The sequence below is a fragment of the Panulirus ornatus genome, chromosome 8 (genome assembly GCF_036320965.1).
Source record: "Panulirus ornatus isolate Po-2019 chromosome 8, ASM3632096v1, whole genome shotgun sequence".
Classification (NCBI taxonomy): Eukaryota; Metazoa; Arthropoda; class Malacostraca; order Decapoda; family Palinuridae; genus Panulirus; species Panulirus ornatus.
The window spans coordinates 13,713,197-13,733,734 of NC_092231.1; the positions used below are offsets into that span (position 1 = coordinate 13,713,197).

The 20,538-nt window shown below is 40.6% G+C and overlaps 1 protein-coding gene across 4 annotated transcripts in view; it reads left to right on the forward strand.

Annotated features, from left to right (window-relative positions):
• LOC139749835 (allatostatin-A receptor-like) overlaps nt 1-20,538 on the forward strand; it is a 321,402-nt gene that overhangs the window by 288,094 nt on the left and 12,770 nt on the right. For 3 of the 4 annotated variants that reach the window (XM_071664140.1, XM_071664139.1, XM_071664143.1), the window contains one exon: nt 11,930-11,991. The gene's annotated coding sequence lies outside the window, so the exon portion shown is untranslated. Of the gene's footprint in view, nt 1-1,448; nt 1,597-11,929; nt 11,992-20,538 lie in introns of those variants that run through there. The other variant, XM_071664141.1, reaches the window with a different exon arrangement.

Consider the following 20,538-nt stretch of genomic DNA (forward strand, 5'->3'; position numbering starts at 1 on the left):
AGTAGTAGTAGTAGTAGTAAAAGTAGTAGTAGTAGTAGTAGTAGTGGTAGTAGCAGCAGCAGCAGCAGCATTATTAAACTCTTGTTATTATCATTATCATGATACACTCAAACCACGTCAACAATTCTCCAGGTTCGAAATTAGGTCTCAGACTCTGGCCTCGCTCACAAACCACATCTGGCTACTGCTTGCATGTGAGGCGACAGTGTGAACCTCTCGACCTCATGCATGAAGTGTGTGTTCCTGACGTACTCACCGTTCACCACTGTATAGTGGCGTCATCAACCAGACACCTAAAGACCTGAATACTTCAGTGTCACGTGAGTGCCAGATAAAAGTCCCCAAATTATGACCACAGGAAGGCACTATATCTCTCACTGTCGCCTATAATGAAACCGTGGCAAAGAAGCAGCATCTCACTTCAAAGGAACTAACAAGGGAAAACTTAGGATGCAAGTGACACGCGTCAAGATACAGTGAGGTGTGCCACACTGAAATGAAGGAACGTGTTATCAACGCGAGTCTGGAAGTCTGAGATATGTCACCTCCACCAGAACGAAATTTTGCCCCGGGTAAAATGTGCATCGAGGTTCGTGGAATATAAGAGTATGTTTGTTGCATAATGGTCGGGCGCTGGTTATTACGTGATGCAATGTATGGTTATTTTTTTTTTATATAAAGAGAGATGGAGAGAGAGAGAGAGAGAGAGAGAGAGAGAGAGAGAGAGAGAGAGAGAGAGAGAGAGAGAGAGAGAGAGAGAGAGAGAGAGAGAGAGAGAGGTTAAGATTCCCAAAGACAAAGGCGGCGTCCAGAGATGTACCCTAACATGTTGTGCCAGATTACGGGGTACTGGATGATGGAAGTGAGGAAGGTCCTCAGAAATTCTCTATTGGAACATACTGTAAAGTTGCATATATAAGACCTTGGTTCTGTATAGAGACAGTGGGAAAATGTGAGAGATGATACTAATGTAATCTTCGTTAGCAATGTGAACTACTGTAAGTCTTCCTCGAAGATCTAAGGGTTGAAGAAGAACTCCGAGCAAGAGGTTTACTTTGTAAGAAATTCCGATATGACGCAACCATTTGAACATTACTAAGGCAAACTGTTGTGGATTCTTAATATATTTACTTCAGTGTAACAAATCTTGATATTTTGATAGTTTGGTGATAATCAGGTTGGCTGGTTGGTTGGTTGGTTTTCGCTTTAGAACTGTCAACTGCCACTCAGTATTTTCTTAATCAAGCTGAAGAAAGAAGTGTTGTAATATATAGTATCACCAGTTCCCTTTATGGTAATTAAAGACTTTCAGAATTTCATATTATTCATCTTTTTATCGTTCATTTCTTTATTTCTATCTGTTTACTTATTTTTCTCAAATGGCTATCGCTTATGGCCGTATTCTCCTCTTCCAGAGCGAGCCACAACTCACGAAGAAGCTGCATATAAATTATTGCGTAATGCATTTACGTGACGGATGCGCTAAAATAGCAAGGTCCTACGCTTAACAACAGCGTGCATTTTATCGGTGTCTGTTATGTGTCACCTTTGCACGATGGAGTAGCATGCACTTTGCCGCTATCTGTCGAGAGTCAGGTTAGTCTTCACTTTATCAATCTCTCCTGACTGTTGATACAGAGTATGGTTTAGGTATTCTATACTTAGTGGAAGGTTAGTTAGTGCGTCATGTGACATTCTCCCAAAGGATGGGTCTACGTACTCGTAGTTGCAGTAGAGTTGGTAAGGTCTTCGTCAACGTACATTGAATGTTGGGTCGTGTACATTCCCTCACGAGCTGTTGAGTGCTGGGTAAGTGTATGTCTATAATAGTCATTAAGACCTTGTTTGTCTGCTGAGTGCAGAGCTTAGGCAGTACTGGAGAGAAGTAATGGTGATCGAGGTCGTTTGCTTAACAGAGGACGCCTCAACCCGTGCCGTACCTGGATGGAGGTGGTTATGTAAGATAGAGACCGAAGAGGGTCGCAGAAAACATGTTTTATATCTATTTCTACGTATTCTTCGTTATCTCTTATCCTTTGTTTGAGTACTGAAAATCCCTCTCAACACACTCTCTATTCCCATACATACCGTTACGTTTTTTTTTCTTTAAATTAGATCTTCTCGATAATTTTTTCTTAATGAATTGTTCAGCTGTACGTATGAATTCCAATAATGTATAGACAGTACTTTGCTAAGTATCTCTCATCCTCATTAATCAAATATCCAGACATCTTGACACTTTCTTTCCTAGCTCGTCTCCTTCATCCGTTGCTACTCTTATCGCTTTTCTGTCACACGTGCCTTTCCTCTCTCTGTGCTCTTGTGGCCAGCTTAGCTTTCATCAAATATGCACCAACGTTTGATTCCCGATGAGGACACTTGCTCCCTTCCCATGGTCTAGTGTGTATGTTCCTGCGTCGTTAGTATCCTTCACTACCATGTCTTCATTTCGTATCGCTCCAGCACTATCATCTCTCCAATATTATTGACTGCTTTTTATCCCCGTGGATCCAGAGTCCTTATTCATCTCTTCTCTTCTTTCTTTTTTTTTTCCCTCGATCTTTGAGATCTGTCATTTATGTCCTTCTTTTTTCTTCTTTTGCCTCACAACTTTACAATATATCATTCTCTCTCTCTCTCTCTCTCTCTCTCTCTCTCTCTCTCTCTCTCTCTCTCTCTCTCTCTCTCTCTCTCTCTCTCTCTCTCTCTCTCTCTCTCTCTCTCTCTCTCTCTCTCTATCTATCTATCTATCTATCTATCTATCTCTATCTATCTATCTATCTATCTATCTATCTATCTATCTCTCATATCTATCAGATATACCTGCTTTCTCTCTTTTTCTACCTTTAGTCCTTTACATGGCAGTTCTGACGTAATATTCTCCTACAACACCTTTTCCATGATGGTCCACCCACCTCCCATTTACTCTCCACTCGCTCCCACGTCCACTTACCATGTCTCGACATTAGACTGAAGTGGCAAACATTGCACCTGCACTTCTCTGTCTAGAGTCCGAGACATCATTTATAATGCTCCACTTGAATGTGCGTGTGTCAAAACATACAGCTGGATAAAAGCCTGCTACACTGGCATAGAGAAAGCAACAGATTGATAGAAATATAATATATTCCTCAGGCAACTATTGGCTTACTACAAGAAATGAATATGATGATAATAACAATGATAATAATAATGATAATGATTATAGAATAATAGTAATGATAACAATAATAGTTGTAGTAGTAATGATAATGAAAATAATAATGATAATAATAATAGTAATAATAATAATAATAATGATAATAATAATAATAATAATAATAATAATAATAATAATAATGATAAAAATAACAATGATAGTAATAATAGTATTGATAATAATAATGATAATGATAATGATAATAATAACAATAATGATAATAATAATAATAATAATAATAATAATAATAATAATAATAATAATAATAATAATAATAATAGTAATAATAACAATAATAATAATGATAATAATAATAATAATAATAATAATAATAATAATAATAGTAATAGTAATAATGATAATAACAATAATAATATTCCTTCATACGTGTTCGCCTTTTCCAGCGTTAATGAGGTAGCGCCGGGAACAAAGAAGAACGGCCTCGTTTGCTCACCTCCACCCTACGTGCCATGGAGAGAGAAAGGAGAAAACACCACCCTCGGTTCTCCTGCGTTTTGTATAGGGCGACTGAAATGGACGCGAGCAGGGGGTCAGAAACCTTCCTTTCCTTGTATAATGATAATGATAACGATAATGATAATGATGATAATAATCTACATAATAGTATTACTACTACTAAGTATCTCAATGATGAAAATGATAATAACAATGATGGTAATAATGATAATAGTAATAATGATGATAATAATAATGATAATGATACTAGAAATAATGATAGTAAAAAAAGAAGAAGAAGAAGAAGAAGAAGAAGAAGAAGAAGAAGAAGAAGAAGAAGAAGAAGAAGAAGAGAGAATGAAGAGGAGGAAGAAATGCGATGATAATCAATGTATATTTCTAAGAATCTGATTCAATATACCCATAGCTCTCAGGCTGCAATAGACACTAGACAAAAATACATGGCTGATATAAGAATAAATGGCTGATGTTTTTCAGACTGAGAAACAATAGTAGAAAAAGCAAATTCTATATTTCAAAGAGGAAAGGAGAATTCGTTGCTTTGGTTACCCGTTAAGAATTAACGTTTACATAAAAGAACGTTCGTTTCTTGAGTCCCTGGCTTCCTGCCTCTGTAAGCGAGCAGCTGCTGCTGTGCGCCTGGAAGGAAGTCCAGTAAGGAGTGGGTGGCGGAGGAGCAACAAAGCTGAGGCCAGCGTATTCCCCCATGTGTCGTTCCACAGACTCGAGGGAACGGAAGTCTATCATACGTTTCAGAAACTGTCGTTGACTCAAGTTTCCCTCGGGATGACGTGACAGAGTTACATTATTATATCTCTACCACTCAGTACTATTGGTAGACCATACTCTCTGGCATGTGTATGAGCTCTCGTACATTTCAGTCTGGAGGTGTTGTGTATGTAGTCACGAGTTGAAACTGTTATATTCATCCAGGATGATGATTCAGGAGTCACTGTGGGGTGTGTGTGTGTGTATGTGTGTGTGTGTGTGTGTGTGTGTGTGTGTGTGTGTGTGTGTGTGTGTGTGCGTGTGAACTAGATATTTGTGAATCTTACTCATTACTTTTCATATATGTATATACATATTTCAAGCTACATCACTCCATTATAAAACAAAAAGGTACAGATTTCGAGACTTCTAGTGGTGAAGGCGAGTGACATAAATGCAGTGATTCTCCTACTTGTCAAAGCAGAATATGTTCATTGTTTTCTCGTTTGGATAATGATGCTGTACTGCATTCTTGAGAAACAAATTGTAAAGTGCTTCTGTGAAGGGATTCCAGGGGTTGTTGTATATGAGAAAAAACAGTTGATTACGGTCAACAAGGATGTCCCTTGTTAGGGCCAACAGGGAGTGTATTATTTGAAATATCCCTTCCACTAATTACGACGTTGCCCCAGCTGGTGCACTTCTCTTTGTAAAATGTCTTGCGAGTGTGGGGGAACTGGAGCCTCCTGGTTGTGCTTCTGAATGAAGGGAAAAATATTGGAATGTTGAGCCATATGTATAATAACCCTCTCACCTCCTCTGAATCTCGGAGAACACAACCTCCTGCTTGACTATTGTGATCCTTAAGTTTTAGAACCTTGTGTTCGACGCTCCCGGCGATGGTTATTCCCAGGACTGAGGGCCTCTTAGTCGAGTATGGCAGTGGATATTGGCTAAGATTCAGAGCGTTGGGTTTCGAGGTCCCGAGCCTCCCTTTCGTATCTCCTGGTGACACAGCTTCCAGGATTCACACCCTCATGATCTGAGTATGCTGAGGAGAGTAAGTCAGAGAGTTCAGAGTCTCAGGCTAGCTCTTTGCGATATGACTCATAATGGGAGCTATGATCCCCATTTAGGAGAACGAGAGTTGGCACTTCATCACGTGCTTGAAAATTGTCAGTGTGTCCATCAGCCTTGCAGACGAGCCGTCACTCAGTCTGCTACATCTTTTGTGCAACCACAGTCCAATCTCTCCTCCTCGTCGCATGGTGTATCTCTCGTCCCATCTCCTCTCCTCCGCTGGGAATGCCTCTTGCTTAACTGACGTCTGAATACATCAATAAATCTACCCGTTTTCTGCATACCAGTGAAGTGGGAATACTTTTTTTTTATGCAGAAATCAATGATGAACATTTGGGTAGTTGGGAGTGTCTGTGTACAAGACTTTTGGTTATATATATGAATAACGTATATTTCATTTATCAACCTGATATCATGCAAATATATATATATATATATATATATATATATATATATATATATATATATATATATATATATATATATATATATATATATCTTTTTTTCATTGAATGTTCTCGTTCCCGCGTTAGCAGGGCTGGAATAGGAGCACATGTAGATAAGGCCAGATTCGTCACATCCATTCTCTACCTGTCACGTGCAATGCATCGAAACTACAGCCTCCCTTCACCGCCCATATATTTATATATATATATATATATATATATATATATATATATATATATATATATATATATATATATATATATATTTATATGATTGCGATTTACCTTTGGGCGCCGAGGACTCGAACCTCGGTCCCGGCGCATGGAGGACCAGTATCTTAACTTGCACAACACCATTATCAATGATATCATTATCATCATTATTTTTACTATTGTTATCATTATTACTGATATAATTTTTGAATAACGCTATTCCCTCTACAAAACACCGATAGCATCAAGTTTGACATATGATACACACATGACATTTTAAACCCCAAACGAACATCAATATATGACAGCAAGAAATTTAAATATTCTCAGAGCCTTTCCATGAGGGAAACGTAATAAAAGATATTCCTTAGTCTTGCTCTCAATTTTCCTCCCTTTCTTAAATTCATTTTCCCTATGGATAGCAACCATAAACTCTTGTCTTTGCAAACAGTTCATAGGGTCTACATGCACTCTAACTCTATTGGCTGGTTCCCCCACCATATTCGAAACGAACTCACAAAAGCTTAGACCAAAACAAAATGATGCTCTCGGAGCCCATAGCAGAATACGTCCAAACCGCCAGCTAAAAATACCTAAACACCGTGGCCCCGATCTTACTACTGCGGACACACCTGGACATGACAGGTACACACAGTTTGTGGTAATCGCACATGACCCGACACACTCCTTCGCAAACCACACATGCAGACCCAGAGACAAGGAACACACCCTAGTCTTATATATGAATTACCCATTGAACCAAACCCTCCCTCCTCCAGTCAGCACTAACATAGCCCAAATTTATTCATAGGCATCACCGACAAATATCAAACAATTGAATCCCTTAACATAACAGCTCCTATGGAAAATCCTTCCGAATCTCTGCTATCCAGAGAGATGCGCGTTACAATATCAGCGTCTTAGATCTCGCTGCCATCCATCACTGGAAATATACAAACAGAAAATAAACCCCGCACAGAAGTCTTTCTATATACACTGTCACCACCCCTATTGAAGACGCTATCAACGCTGAATCTCCAACCGTCTATCACAGACAAAACTTTAATATATATTCTCCTCTTGATCCCTCAGGATTACACGGTGGGCATTGCGGACCATCTTAGTACCGTGGGATTCCTATTATAGGACCTGAGGTTGAGACAATAACAGACTTTCTATCTGGTGTCTCAGGCTTTCTCTGTCATCACTGGCCGTGTCTTCCTAAGTTCTTTGCCTATCCTTTGTTCCCTACCTTATTTCAAAGTTGTCTGAATCGCCTATAGCTTCTTGTAGCACTCCCGGCTATCTCAGTATCCTCTTTGGCTGTTTGTGTCAATCTTATATACACATGTCGCCCTCGATCATCTATGTTGAAGTTGGCTCTCTGTTTCATCCTAAGAATTCTGTGCTATACTCGCTCCTTCGTGTTATTACTCGCTCCTTCGTGTTATCCATGATTGGCTATTCTTCTTCTTCTTGCTGTCGGTGATTTTTCTGGGCCACCACTTCCCACCCCTGTCGTGGTCGAGTGTCTGTATGATATTTGGCAGTATCGCTCTGGTGTTGCAAGAAAATACTCGCGAGATCCGAACTCCAGCACCTGCACTGGTAATCTATACACTGATCAGACAAAACAATTGTGGCGTCTCATGAGACATTGTCACGATCGATGTGTCATGAGATGGGAACTAGAAAGTTGAACAAGGGCATGAATGAGATGTGGAATAAGAAAAAGGATAAAGAGAGAGATGGAGAGGAAGATGGGTCAACTTGTGGATGGAACGGGGAATAAGATGGAAGAAACATTGTGGAGGAGAAGAGAGTGAGGATATACTCCTACGAAAAGTGTAAATATGAAGTCTTCTGGTGGCCAATCTTTTTCAAGGTCATGAAAAGGAGACACTGGTAACAGACACTTGTGTCTCCTCCCAATTCATCGACCAAGCTCTACGAGAGGATGAACAGTTGGTTTGGCTGTGGACCAACTTCCGCAAGCAGGATTCGAACCTATACGTTCGACCCCTGGAGGCCCATGAATGAATGCATCACGCTCAGCAACTCTAACCGCTACGCCACGAAGAAGTTTCTGCTTTGAGGCAAACAAACCCCTTAATCCCACCGTCCATCTTAATCCTCTGGTAAATAGAAAAGAAAGGAAAGAGACAAGACGAAGAAAAGTTAAAGGCATAAAAAGCTCCAGCAGCACCGTAATGTCCTTCTTTTATCACACATCCAGAACTCGTCACCTGAAAGAGTAGGTGATAAAGATCTGAACCCCGGTCATTTATGTCCTGTGGGGAGTGACGGGAGCCAGCGCAGGGAGTAAAGAGAGAGAGAGAGAGAGAGAGAGAGAGAGAGAGAGAGAGAGAGAGAGAGAGAGAGAGTGTCTACCCTTTCGTGAGAGAGAGGATTCGAGTGTGAAGAGAAACGGAGTTACAAAAGACAGTTGTAAACCCTAGAGTGGAGGACGTTGTACTCAGTTTTGATAACCCTGTTTGAAAAAAAGACATAGACAAAATGGAGAGGTACAGCGACGTGCTCCAAGGATGATTACTGGAATAGGAATCATATCATACTTGAGCCGATTAAACAACTTGAATTTATTCAGCCTGGAATGAGAAGGTCAAGAGGTGATCTTAAACGAGTATCCATAGTTTTCTAAGTCTCTAACAATCTCAGTTTAGGAAGAAATTAAAACCAGAATTTTCTGAGTTCACTAATGATACACAGATAGATAAATATCGTAGGCAAACATTTTAGTTTGTATGCAAGGAAGACATTCTTTTGCTGTTCGAAATCCTCTGCCTTCCATTTGAACTGTCAACAACAACCGGGAGTGGACACAGCTCATTGATAAATAGCCAGTATGTTGTTGATAACATTCCTGATATATGATATGGGATAGCGAGTGGCCGAGGCTGGAGGCCCACGGCATAACCGAATATTCCATATGGAATGTGACACATGGTAATGACCTGGTCCCCGTGGTGCACATGCTGAGTTCCCAAGCTGGGGCGTTCCTCACATTTCTGAGGGTAGAGATGGGTAACATTTCCCCTCACACTGGACAGTCGATCTAGCAAGGCCAGGCGTTTATGGAAGACTCACACAAATATTCATAAATGGTGGATGTAACGCTTTTGTGTTTACCATGAATCTTTCGGTTGACCCAAACATTTACTGATGCTGGACCATCAGATTTTCCCCCTCACACCACCACCTGCGGTACTACAAACTCCTGCTGGTATTGTCAGCCTTCATCCTCACTCCCCAACCATCTGCATTAAAGTTGATACATATGGACAAGGGAGTTTGTAGTGATGCTACCCTCAAAACTCCATGCCTCCCACCTGCAGTGCGGATGAAGCCGATATGTCTTAACGCTACCACCTGTAGAGCTCTCAGCAACCATCGAGACACCACCTGTCGGACTCTAAGCCTTCCCCCTCCACACACACACCCCATCCCTCCACCCCCTCACTACTCCACATCATCACTTGTAGTGTTGCCGACGTCTACCACCTCCACCCCATTGGCCTCCACTCCACATCACCACCTGTTGAGTTGCTTGGCTCTACCCACTCTGCCACCAGTAATGCTGTTAGTCTCCACCCACACCATTACCTCTGGTAATGCTAGTCTTTACCCACTCCACCACCTTTACACCTGTTGGCCTCAGCTGTAACTCCTACCTCAAGTGCTGCCAGCTTATCTGCAAAACATAACCACACCTGCCTTTACTCCGCCCTCCATCGACGCCAGCCCATTTCCATAACACAACATACACCGTCACCAGTGTCCTTCTACATTACCACATGCACTGTTGCCAGCCTTCCCTTCACTAACACATGCAGTGGTGCCAGGTTTGCCTCTCTCAATACCCAAAGTATCGTTCAGTTCAATTTTCACCTTCCCCTGCTGCCTGCGATGGCTCCAGTGTTATAAATCTCTAAATATGATGATATTCATATTTCTCCCGTGCGAGCATCTGCAGTGTTACCAGACTCCATCCATACGGCTACTTGTGGTACAGCCAGCTACATCACACCAACACCTACTTTAAAACTGTTCCATTTTTACCATTGCTTTCAGCTTCGAGCTTGCCTTTATCTTCACTGGACTCTATCACGTTCACCAATTCTTTCAAACAAATGTAATTGTCACTTTTCATACCATCATTACAAACTACCATACTCCACCAAGATGTGATCCTATTTTCCACCCACCGTCCCTCTCAACACGTTTACATCCAACACATTCTCCTTGGGTTGCCTGTAATCCAATAATGACTGATGAACCCCCGCTCACCCACATATTCTTATGGCTGTATCTTTATCAAGACCAAGCACTCCCAAGTATTCCTCTTCCGGCAGACAACTCGCAAAGCTCATTCCCTTTTTCATCTATACCTGGAGACCCCACCCCCATGCCCTACAATCTTACTCCCAGTTATCTCATCATCCATTCTTGCATTCATATCCCCTAGCAATAAGATTAGATCCTATGTGTTCAAACTGCCAAAGCACTCGTGCTGCTCCTCCAGATAGCCGCTCCTCTCTTCAGGTAGCATAAGCACTATCACCCACCTCTCGCCACATTAAACTTGAGCTCCCTTCTTTTCACACTTCAACACAATTTCAAAGCTCCTCCTTCATCAGGAGTGCCACTACTTTCACAAGATCCCAACTTTAGCCCATTTATATATATATATATATTTATCCCTGGGGGTAGGGGATTAAGAATACTTCCCACGTATTCCCTGCGTGTCGTAGAAGGCGACTAAAAGGGGAGGGAGCGGGGGGCTGGAAATCCTCCCCTCTCGTTTTTTTTTTTTTTTTAATTTTCCAAAAGAAGGAACAGAGGGGGGCCAGGTGAGGATATTCCAAAAAAGGCCCAGTCCTCTGTTCCTAACGCTACCTCGCTAACGCGGGAAATGGCGAATAGTTTAAAAGAAAAGAAAGATATATATATATATATATATATATATATATATATATATATATATATATATATATATATATATATATATATATATATATATATATATTATATATATATATATATATATATATATATATATATATATATATATATATATATATATATATATATATATATATATATATATATATATATATATATATATGTATATATACGCATGTATGTGTGTGTTAAAGCTATAGATTATTTTCAGTTATCTCTATGACTGTAGGTTTTTCAATCATCGGTTATATATAATCACATATCAAAATATATTTCATAGATGGTGTCTTTCAGTACACTCACTTTTACAGACCTCATTCGAAAGCAGTATAGTTCAAATTATCTTTCACCTCAGTATTACAACAGCGTTTTTCCATGGCCTTTCCACACAAACACACACACACTTCATATGTAAAGTACATACCAGCAGACGTTGCATGAAATAAATACATGATAATATACTACACGAAATATTTGAAAAAATAAAATGTTCACTCTCATTCTTTCGTACCCATTGCACATCTCAGTATTCTTCACATTTCTCTTCCACCATCTATTCTCCCCAAGTTCTCATATCACGTAATAAAAGTCGACTTGGTGGCCTCATAAATCTTCACCGTTAGCACTTGTTGTTACCTTGACTTTTCCCAGACGATTATCTAACACGCCAGTTATCTTAGGCACTCCTGTGTGAAAAAAGATAGGTGTTTATTTTCAGTTGTTACCCTATAAGCGTTTGCGGACGTGATGATGCGTTCATGTTTGGAGTGTTTCTACTTTTAAGTTTCAAGGTCTCGTCTGAACAGCTGGTGTATCTTTTCAGGAAGACGAGGTGGGCGTGCGAGGAGTAGAGGATCCATGAGAGAATGAGAGGAGTTCCTCAAGGTGAGCATTCCAATATATTTATGTTCATATATATATATATATATATATATATATATATATATATATATATATATATATATATATATATATATATATATATGTATATATCCCCTCCCGTTTTAAATTTTCCAAAAGAGGGAACAGAGAAAGGGGGCCAAGTGAGGGTATTCCTCTCAACTCTTTATCCATATACTTTCCAATCACCTTTGCCGGTAGTTTACAGACCGTACTTGCTCGAAGTACTTCCCTCACGTAACGATCTCTAAGTTGCAGTAGAAAAGCTCAATACTCCTAACTGCCTCATGTTCTTCCCTTCATTCGAAACGCAGTAAGGTCTCGGTTCACTAAAGCTGATCTGGTGAGCAACACAAAGGGTTTTCATCTCAGCTTTCCAAGACACCGAGTCTCCGGGCCCTCCATTACATAAACAAGACTTATGAGCTGCTTCGTGCTATCTGTGAGAGAGGATTAAGTAACAGAGAGAGAGAGAGAGAGAGAGAGAGAGAGAGAGAGAGAGAGAGAGAGAGAGAGAGAGAGAGAGAGAGAGAGGAGAGAGAGAGAGAGGCGATCCTGATCTTGATGAACCACAAGTGTATTTTTGCGGCCAGTTTTTATTGTCCAGTTCGGCTGATTACTGTGTTTACCTTTGCCCTCTCATTGGCCAAGGATACTTGAACGTCCTCTGGGTGGGTACGGGGCAGCCTTTCTGGGGATCCTTCCCGTACAAGTGGAGGGAGAGGAAGACACTCGTGGGGGAGGAGGAGGAGTAAGTGAGAGTAAAATTAGTATTGGAAATAGAGTAGGAGGAGAGGAGGAAGAGAGGCACATGGAATAGGGTGATGTAAGCCATGGATTTAGTGGCGTAGCGACGACAGTTTTAGGAATTGTTGAAGTAGTAATGCGACTAGCGTTAGTAGGAAGTAACGTGAATGATAGTGCTGATGTTAGAGGGAGAATGATGGGCGTGGTAGTACTAACGTAAGCTGTCGATGTTCTGGTTGTTGTCGTTATAGTAGTAATAGTAGTAGCAGTAGTACTAGTAGTTATTATAGTAGTAGAAATAGTAGTAGTAGTAGTAGTGCTACTACTAGTAGTAGTAGATGTAGTAGTATTATAGCCGTTGTTTTTGTTGCCGTGTGTGTGTGTGTGTGTGTGTGTGTGTGTGTGTGTGTGTGTGTGTCTGTTAACGGACTCTGCCTGCTCGAGGTTACAACGCAAGTGAAAAGTCACTTTTGGCGAGGTTGTATCAAAGAATTTTTCACTCTAAAGGAGTCTACATTCCCCTGCCACTGGAAGTAGCGCAACTTGGTCTACAGGAGCCTTTAGGAAGAGATCCTGGGCAATATCAAGAACCCATCATAGAATATTTGTCCTGTGGTAATTGGTAATGAAATATAAACATATGTATATGTATATGAATCACTTTGTCAGGGCGGGAGACAGCTATAATATTGTCAGAACGGAAAAGTGTAGGAAAGGTAATACGACAGATGATGTCAGAATACTTTTACCCAAGACCAGAAACACTTATCAGTGCTAGAAGAGGAGAGATGGATCATGGCTGAACTTCCTGTGGATAGTGCACGGTCCAGCTTGGCTGAAATCCATTTCAGTATGGCTGAGACCTGATCTAGCATAGCTGAGGTTCTGTTTAGCATGGATGTGGCCATGCTTCACGCCTTAGGTCTACCTCAGCTGCTTTGTTTTTGAGTTTACAGAGTAATAGGTCTGAGTAGACTATCCTCAAAGTTATCCCAACCCTTAACTACATGGATAAAAAAAATAAGGATAGAGAAACGCTTCAAGAAAGTTGATCTCACGTCTAAAGCACTACGTAACGAAGGAGAGAAATGGGTCAAACATACTCTCCGACGCTCCTCATCAGGGAAATGTTTCCCATAATCCTTTTTGACTTACAACTGGAATCAACACCCTTATGGGCGGATCTGGAGTACCTCTCTAGTCACTAGTAGTACCTGTATCCACCGAATGTAAAAAAGTCTGAGCATCTTCCTCGCTCTCGAACACGATTTCTAATCATGAGCTTCACTTTAATTCTGTGCCACAAGAACAGCAGAAATTATAAGGTGACCTAAATATGTTTACGGATCTTCTTCCTTTTTGAAAATCCTGCAATGTCTTTCGACTCGTCCCACGTTGATTCATGAATTTCTGTTCTCTTTCCTTATCAAAACGGCCTCGTTAAGACCCAGGGATCTGTTGCTGAGTTTGAATTCAGTTGATTCGTATGTGGGGTTCAACAGAATAAGCTAATGCGTTGGGTCTGATACGCCTCCTGGTACTGAAAGGTAGTGTACAACTGGTTAAGTTAGTAAACATCACTGGCGAGGGTTCGCCTTCCTCTGAATGATGAAGGTAAATTTGCAGTGGTAAATTAGCCATGAATCCAGATCGTCTGACAATACCTCAATCGTCTTTTGACTTGTGGAATCCAGCCATAACCAGACGCCATTTGTGACTAACTAGTTCCAGGTGATGATTCTGTAGAGTTCTCCACATTAAAGTCATTGCCATTTATAAGGTTGCGCTGATAAAGATACAGTTAATGTCAGTTTCATCTACCATCTCCATGTGATCTTTTGTTTCTTATCAATTATCACTATATCTGTTGTGACCTTGATGACTGAGCAGATGCTGTCTCGTATTTTTTTATCTTTTTTTTCGCCAGTTCGACAGGATCCTCCAAAGTCTTCATTATGAGAGCTTATGTTTTACTACTTCTTTCCTACGTCTTTAGGAATTACTAAGGAGTCACATGATTACTGTAATTATGTGTGTGTGTGTGTGTGTGTGTCTGTCTGTCTGTCTGTCTGTCTGTTTGTGTTTCTGTGTAAATTACTGAAATCACATTCGGGAAGTCAGTTCTGTTCTGAGTTACGAACTGTCTATAACAGTTGCATATACGTAGACTGTGGTGTTTATCACATGAAACTTTCATGGCCAATTCTGCAACAAGTTCAGGTCTTTATCAACAAAGCCTCTCGAACTTCAACCACTTTTTTTCTTTCATCTAACTTCTATTGTTTCCGCTCTAGCTATCGTAAACACAACTTGCTTCTAGTTAGAAATGTTGATTGCAAGTCCAGACAAACAGCTGTGTGAGGGTCTGTGCAGGCGCAAGTGTCAGAGAACTTACTCAGGTCATCAGTCTTTGGGATCCACTCTTGTCTTATGACTCCTTGTCACGCGTAACTAGTTGCATACGGCGCGCGCCATGAGAGAAGGTCCCTCATTTTCGCCGTCATATCCTTACATTTCTCTACCGATTATGGAGATCTGTGTAGGATACCGAGGACCTTCTTTACCTCATCAGGCCGAGAATGCATTTCTTTCTCTCTGTTTTCCCCTGCGTTCACCTGTGTGAATGCGATAGAATTTAATGAGTATAGATCTAATGATAATATGTTTATTGGTGTGTTGTGGTGGGTCTGGGAGTGGCAGTACTGTGAGGTTCGGTGTGATATGTCCTTCAGGTGGAACAGCAGTTTGTGACATGAGTGTGGATGATACGGTGGTTGCCTATAGTGTGGATGTGACGAAGTGTGACATGGAAGCAGCATTAGTGTGTGATGTAAGTATAGGGTGCGCAGCGTGAGTGTGGTTGTAGCATAGGTATTTGTAACATTGTCGAGTGTAACAGCGGTTTGAAGTGCGAATATGGCACTTAATGTGTGGCGGTTAATGATAGTGGTATATGATGCTGGTATGTGGCATGAGTGTTACAGCGTTACCTTTCATAGGGGCGACAGGATTTTGATTGTGGGTCTGTCAATCAAAGTGGTATTCTGTGCGTTTGGTACTGTTATCTTATATGGATTCAAGTGTAGGAAGTGATGAACGAATGAGCGGTAAATAGTGTGGATCTAAGAGTTATGTGGTGCGGCTGTGGTCCTCGTATCTTATGTTGATGTGAGTGTGGTAGGTGATGTGAACGCGATGTCGTGATATGAGATGAGTATGCAGTATGGGAACAAGCGCATGTGTTGTGGGTGTGACACTACAACGTTATATATGGATATGACTCGTAATTTGTGCAGGAGTGACACTCGCGGTAAGTGTGTGATAGTAGTAGATGTTGTAGATATAGCAGTGGTATGTGGCCTGGCACAATACTAGTGCGTTACGTGGATGTAGAAGAAGCAAGTGGCGTGAAGGAGGCTATGATATGTGGTGTTGGATGTGAGGCTATATTCTTGAATGCTTTGATGTGTGGGGTAAGGGTTTGTATGGATGTTTAAACAGCTGTAGGAAATTCGATATATAGAACTTCAAGTGATGACATGGCTAGACATCAAAGAAATCTCAAACGTTCTTGAAAAGCTTGGGAAAGAATTATAAACTCCGTGGATATTTGGTGGATGATAGAGAAAAAACAAGCATGCTTACAGTGAGTTAAATGTCTCAGTTCTGAAACCAAGATTTTAGAGAGTCATAGTCTCTGTGAGATCTTGAGGTGTAGTCGGAGCACCGCGGCTTTATACGGTAACCCAGCAACCGGCAGGCCATAGTACTCCAGTTTTATCCTGGAAAGTCCATGTGTGAGATGAGCGATGATCCTCAGCCGGTACTGCCTTGTGGTGTAGGATCCAACGAACAGAATGGAGCCAACGAGCGCTTCCTGTGGAGAATATGGTACTCAGTAGTCTTACGAGAGACATCTTAATTTCAAAGTCTTTGATTTCAAGATCTCAAAGGCCTGGATAACTCTCTGGAGCAATACAACGCACAGAAAGAAAAAAAAAACATGGATATCGTAAGTAATAAATATTCAATTTCTCATCATGGACTGCGTGAGGAATCTCTCTGACAATACAACGTGCAGAAGATACATTAGTGCATCGATAAAGTCTTTGTGTCATGGACTATGAACAATGGTATCTGTACAAGCGACCGTAGCGGCGTCTATTAGTAGAAGCCAAGGGATATAATATAGCTAAGATGCAGTATGATACGTGGGAGGAGGAGGAGAAGGAGGAGAGAGGGGGGTTAGTTCTGTCTCAGCCAGAGATGCATGTGTCTGTCATCACACCATGCATAAGCTCTTCCCTGATGGGATTCTGGAGGGATGCCGCACCATCAGTGAAACTGAATATTATTAGTTCGTACCACTTTGGATGATAATATTCGAAATTGAGTGATTGATATGTAAATTTAGCGTAATTAATGCAACTCGAGGGAAAGTTGGTTGTGTGATATCCTGGACATGAAAGTGCTTCAGGACCGATGAAAAGTCCAGCGTTTAATGAAAGAACTTTTCGTGGGTTCGTGGAAAATAGTTTTTAACTACATATTTCCCAGTAGGCGATATACTCTGAGGAAAAAAAAGACATATAACATAAAACGTGGAAATTTTCAATAAAGATTTTTTTTTTTTTTGGCTGATTTTAAGCATTGTGTGCCTGTGGATGAATAAATGCGCATATATTTTTTTTTTGTTTGATTATACGCTTATGCATGAGGGTGCCCGCCAGAATTCGGTTTGATGCTTGCATACGTTTGTGTAATAGTATGCAAGTGTGTGTGTGTGTGTGTGTGTGTGTGTGTGTGTGTGGTGTGTGTGTGTGTGTATGCATGTATTGCAGCGTGTCTGTACCAGATTGTTAATTGTATATACATATATACATAATCACTGCTTATATATATATATATATATATATATATATATATATATATATATATATATATGTATATATAAATATATATGTATATATATATATATGATATATATTCTCAGATGAGTTAAGCTCTGTATACATATAAAAAAAAGGTAACATTCTTAGACTGGTCAAAGAAACATAATAGGTTACCCTCGGGTTTTCTTTTTTTCCTATGCTAATAGGAATTTCCAATGAAATTCAACAGAATTCCTGCAAAGGAAATAGTCACTTATACTTCAGAGGATGGAAGGTGAGCTGACGGTGTCTCTCATGTAGGCGTCAACGTGAGAGAATCAGGAACTACTTAAAGAAAACAGTGATCGGTATGGTCTCCTACCTCCTGGTTGTAGTTTTGCATCTTGTCCTACTGACCTGTATTGTCTCTCTTCACTAGGTAATAGTGCTGTGTCTTCTGCTATTAAGGTTTCTGTTCCTGCTTCTTCTTCTGTTGAGGTTTCTGTTTCTGTTTCCTCTGCTATTGAGGTTTCTGTTCCTGTTTCTTCTTTTATTGAGGTTTCTGTTTCTGTTTCTTCTGCTAATGAAGTTTCTCTTTCTTCTTTTTCTGTTGAGGTTTCTGTTCCTTTGGCTACATTCAGGCTATATAGCCATGCCCTCTAGACTGTTCCGAGTCTCACAATGCCCACTGTAGATCTTCTTGTACTCTCTCGCCCTGCTCTTTCTCTGACCCTTTACTAATACTGATAAACTCTTCGCTGATGTTCATTTTTCATCCGTCCCTTTGTTTCTGCATCTTAAGTTGAAGGCAAATGCATCAGTCACATGATAATTAAACTAATGTGGGGAGATTTGCATATGTTCCAAGAGCCGGTCCTCTGTTTACGAGCGAGTGAGCACCGAAGTGTTTCAAGGAGATTCAAGTGCCTGAATACTTGAGCCAGACAAACAATGCAGATATGGGAAGTAAGGTATAGACAGCCGTTCCGAATGCATAAAGACCTCATTGAAAATAAGAGTAATGAAATCTATTTCTGTTAAAACTCTTATCGAAACATATCTATCATAAGCTCAGTCTTCAGTTGATCCTTCTTAGCATCATGGTATTCAGCCAGTCTCGTAAAGATGATCATGATTTAATTAGATTCTTCTAAACCAGAGATTCCATCTGATGATCATGTCAACATTCGCCTTAAAAGTAATAGCAACATCAATTTTTTTCATTGACTATCATGAAACCTTTTGCTTTAGTAACAACTCACCTTTTTGTAGGCATTATCGACAAATGTATCTGTTTTATCACAGATAGTTGCCAAGATGTGACGTAGCTATCTATCAACAGATTCACCCCGTTTGTTGTCTCACACAAATTTCTTCCTGAAATCGCAACCATCTGTGTGGGCTCCCTGATCTTGAGGGCTCTGTCTCCTTCACCAACTTACACTCTCTTCATCTCTCTGATGTAAAAAGAGCTTAGGTAATCAGTCCACCAATGAGATCTTCCCTAATGACATCTGAACTTTTTCGAAGCTGAACTCCTCTGATTTAGTTATACACAACATCCTTCCGCAACACAGTGTGCGAGAGTAGTGTTAAGCAACCAGCTTCATAATCATATATCGTTGACTTACTTTTCATTGAGCATATTGTTGAACAAGTATTACCATCTCCATCGCTGGATGTACTAGACTCAGCGAATCTCCTGAGACTCTAGCAGTGCACAAAGTTCATTGCCCGTACTGACACTGGCCCTTCCGTCCACATGATCCTTAACGCATCCAGGACCTTAACCCTTTCGTCAGTCTCTGTGGCTCCATCTGCTACCACGCCATGTGTGGGATGGGTTTGAATGATGTGTATCGGTATTCACACTACGTCCGGTAGTGGTCATAACTACCTTACCATCAAACAGCCAACTACTGATCGTTAATTTACTTCCAGCTGTCTGTTTGCTTGCTTTCTTGCTTGCTTGCTTGCTATCCTGCCACACAGCATCAACCTTATCAAAACCGTTTGCCGCTAAAAACTACCAGCCAATCTCCCAGTGCAATTTATTTCTCATGGGTCAGTGAAAGTTTTATTTCAATTCCTAAAATTGGATTTCTAACTGCAGGATAAATTGGTCGGTTTTAATCCAGATATCATCACGGAAATCTGTATAGAAACAGTCCGTCCACAGGACGCTTATACGATACTTCCAACTTCGTATTGATAACAATGTCCAGGTTCAGACACTACATTTTCACAGGCCGTCAACACCAGTGGTAATGAACAGCTTTCCTTAATATACTTACCATTTTTATCATAGCAAGAGTTTTCGGAATGATAGAAAGAGAGGATTCGTGCTTATAGTTCGAGATGCAAGTGGTTGATATACGCGATTTAGATGAGCTATAGAACACCGTGTCTAAGTAGTGGTCTGGATCATGCTTTTACATTGCGATCAATTTAGTCATAGGAGAGGAAAACCCACTAGAAAGACAGTCAGTCCAGTAGGCAACACTGAGTATATGAAGGTGAGCAGTGCACCTCACTATACATCAAAAACGTTTACTTAACGTTTTTGTATTATCTGAGAGCAGGTAATGAAGGATATCATGTCATGGGCTATATACATTTTTTTTTTCGAAAAGGAATATGACCGAGAGAGAGAGTAATATAACACAGCGTCATATAATACCCTAAGTGACTGCACCTTGTTGATCCACCATATGTTGATCTCTCTCTCTCTCTCTCTCTCTCTCTCTCTCTCTCTCTCTCTCTCTCTCTCTCTCTCTCTCTCTCTCTCTCTCTCTCTCTCTCTCTCTCTCTCTCTCTCTCTCTCTCTCTCTCTCTCTCTCTCTCTCTCTCTCTCTCTCTCTCTCTCTCTCTCTCTCTCTCTCTCTCTCTCTCTCTCATACACAACTACACATAT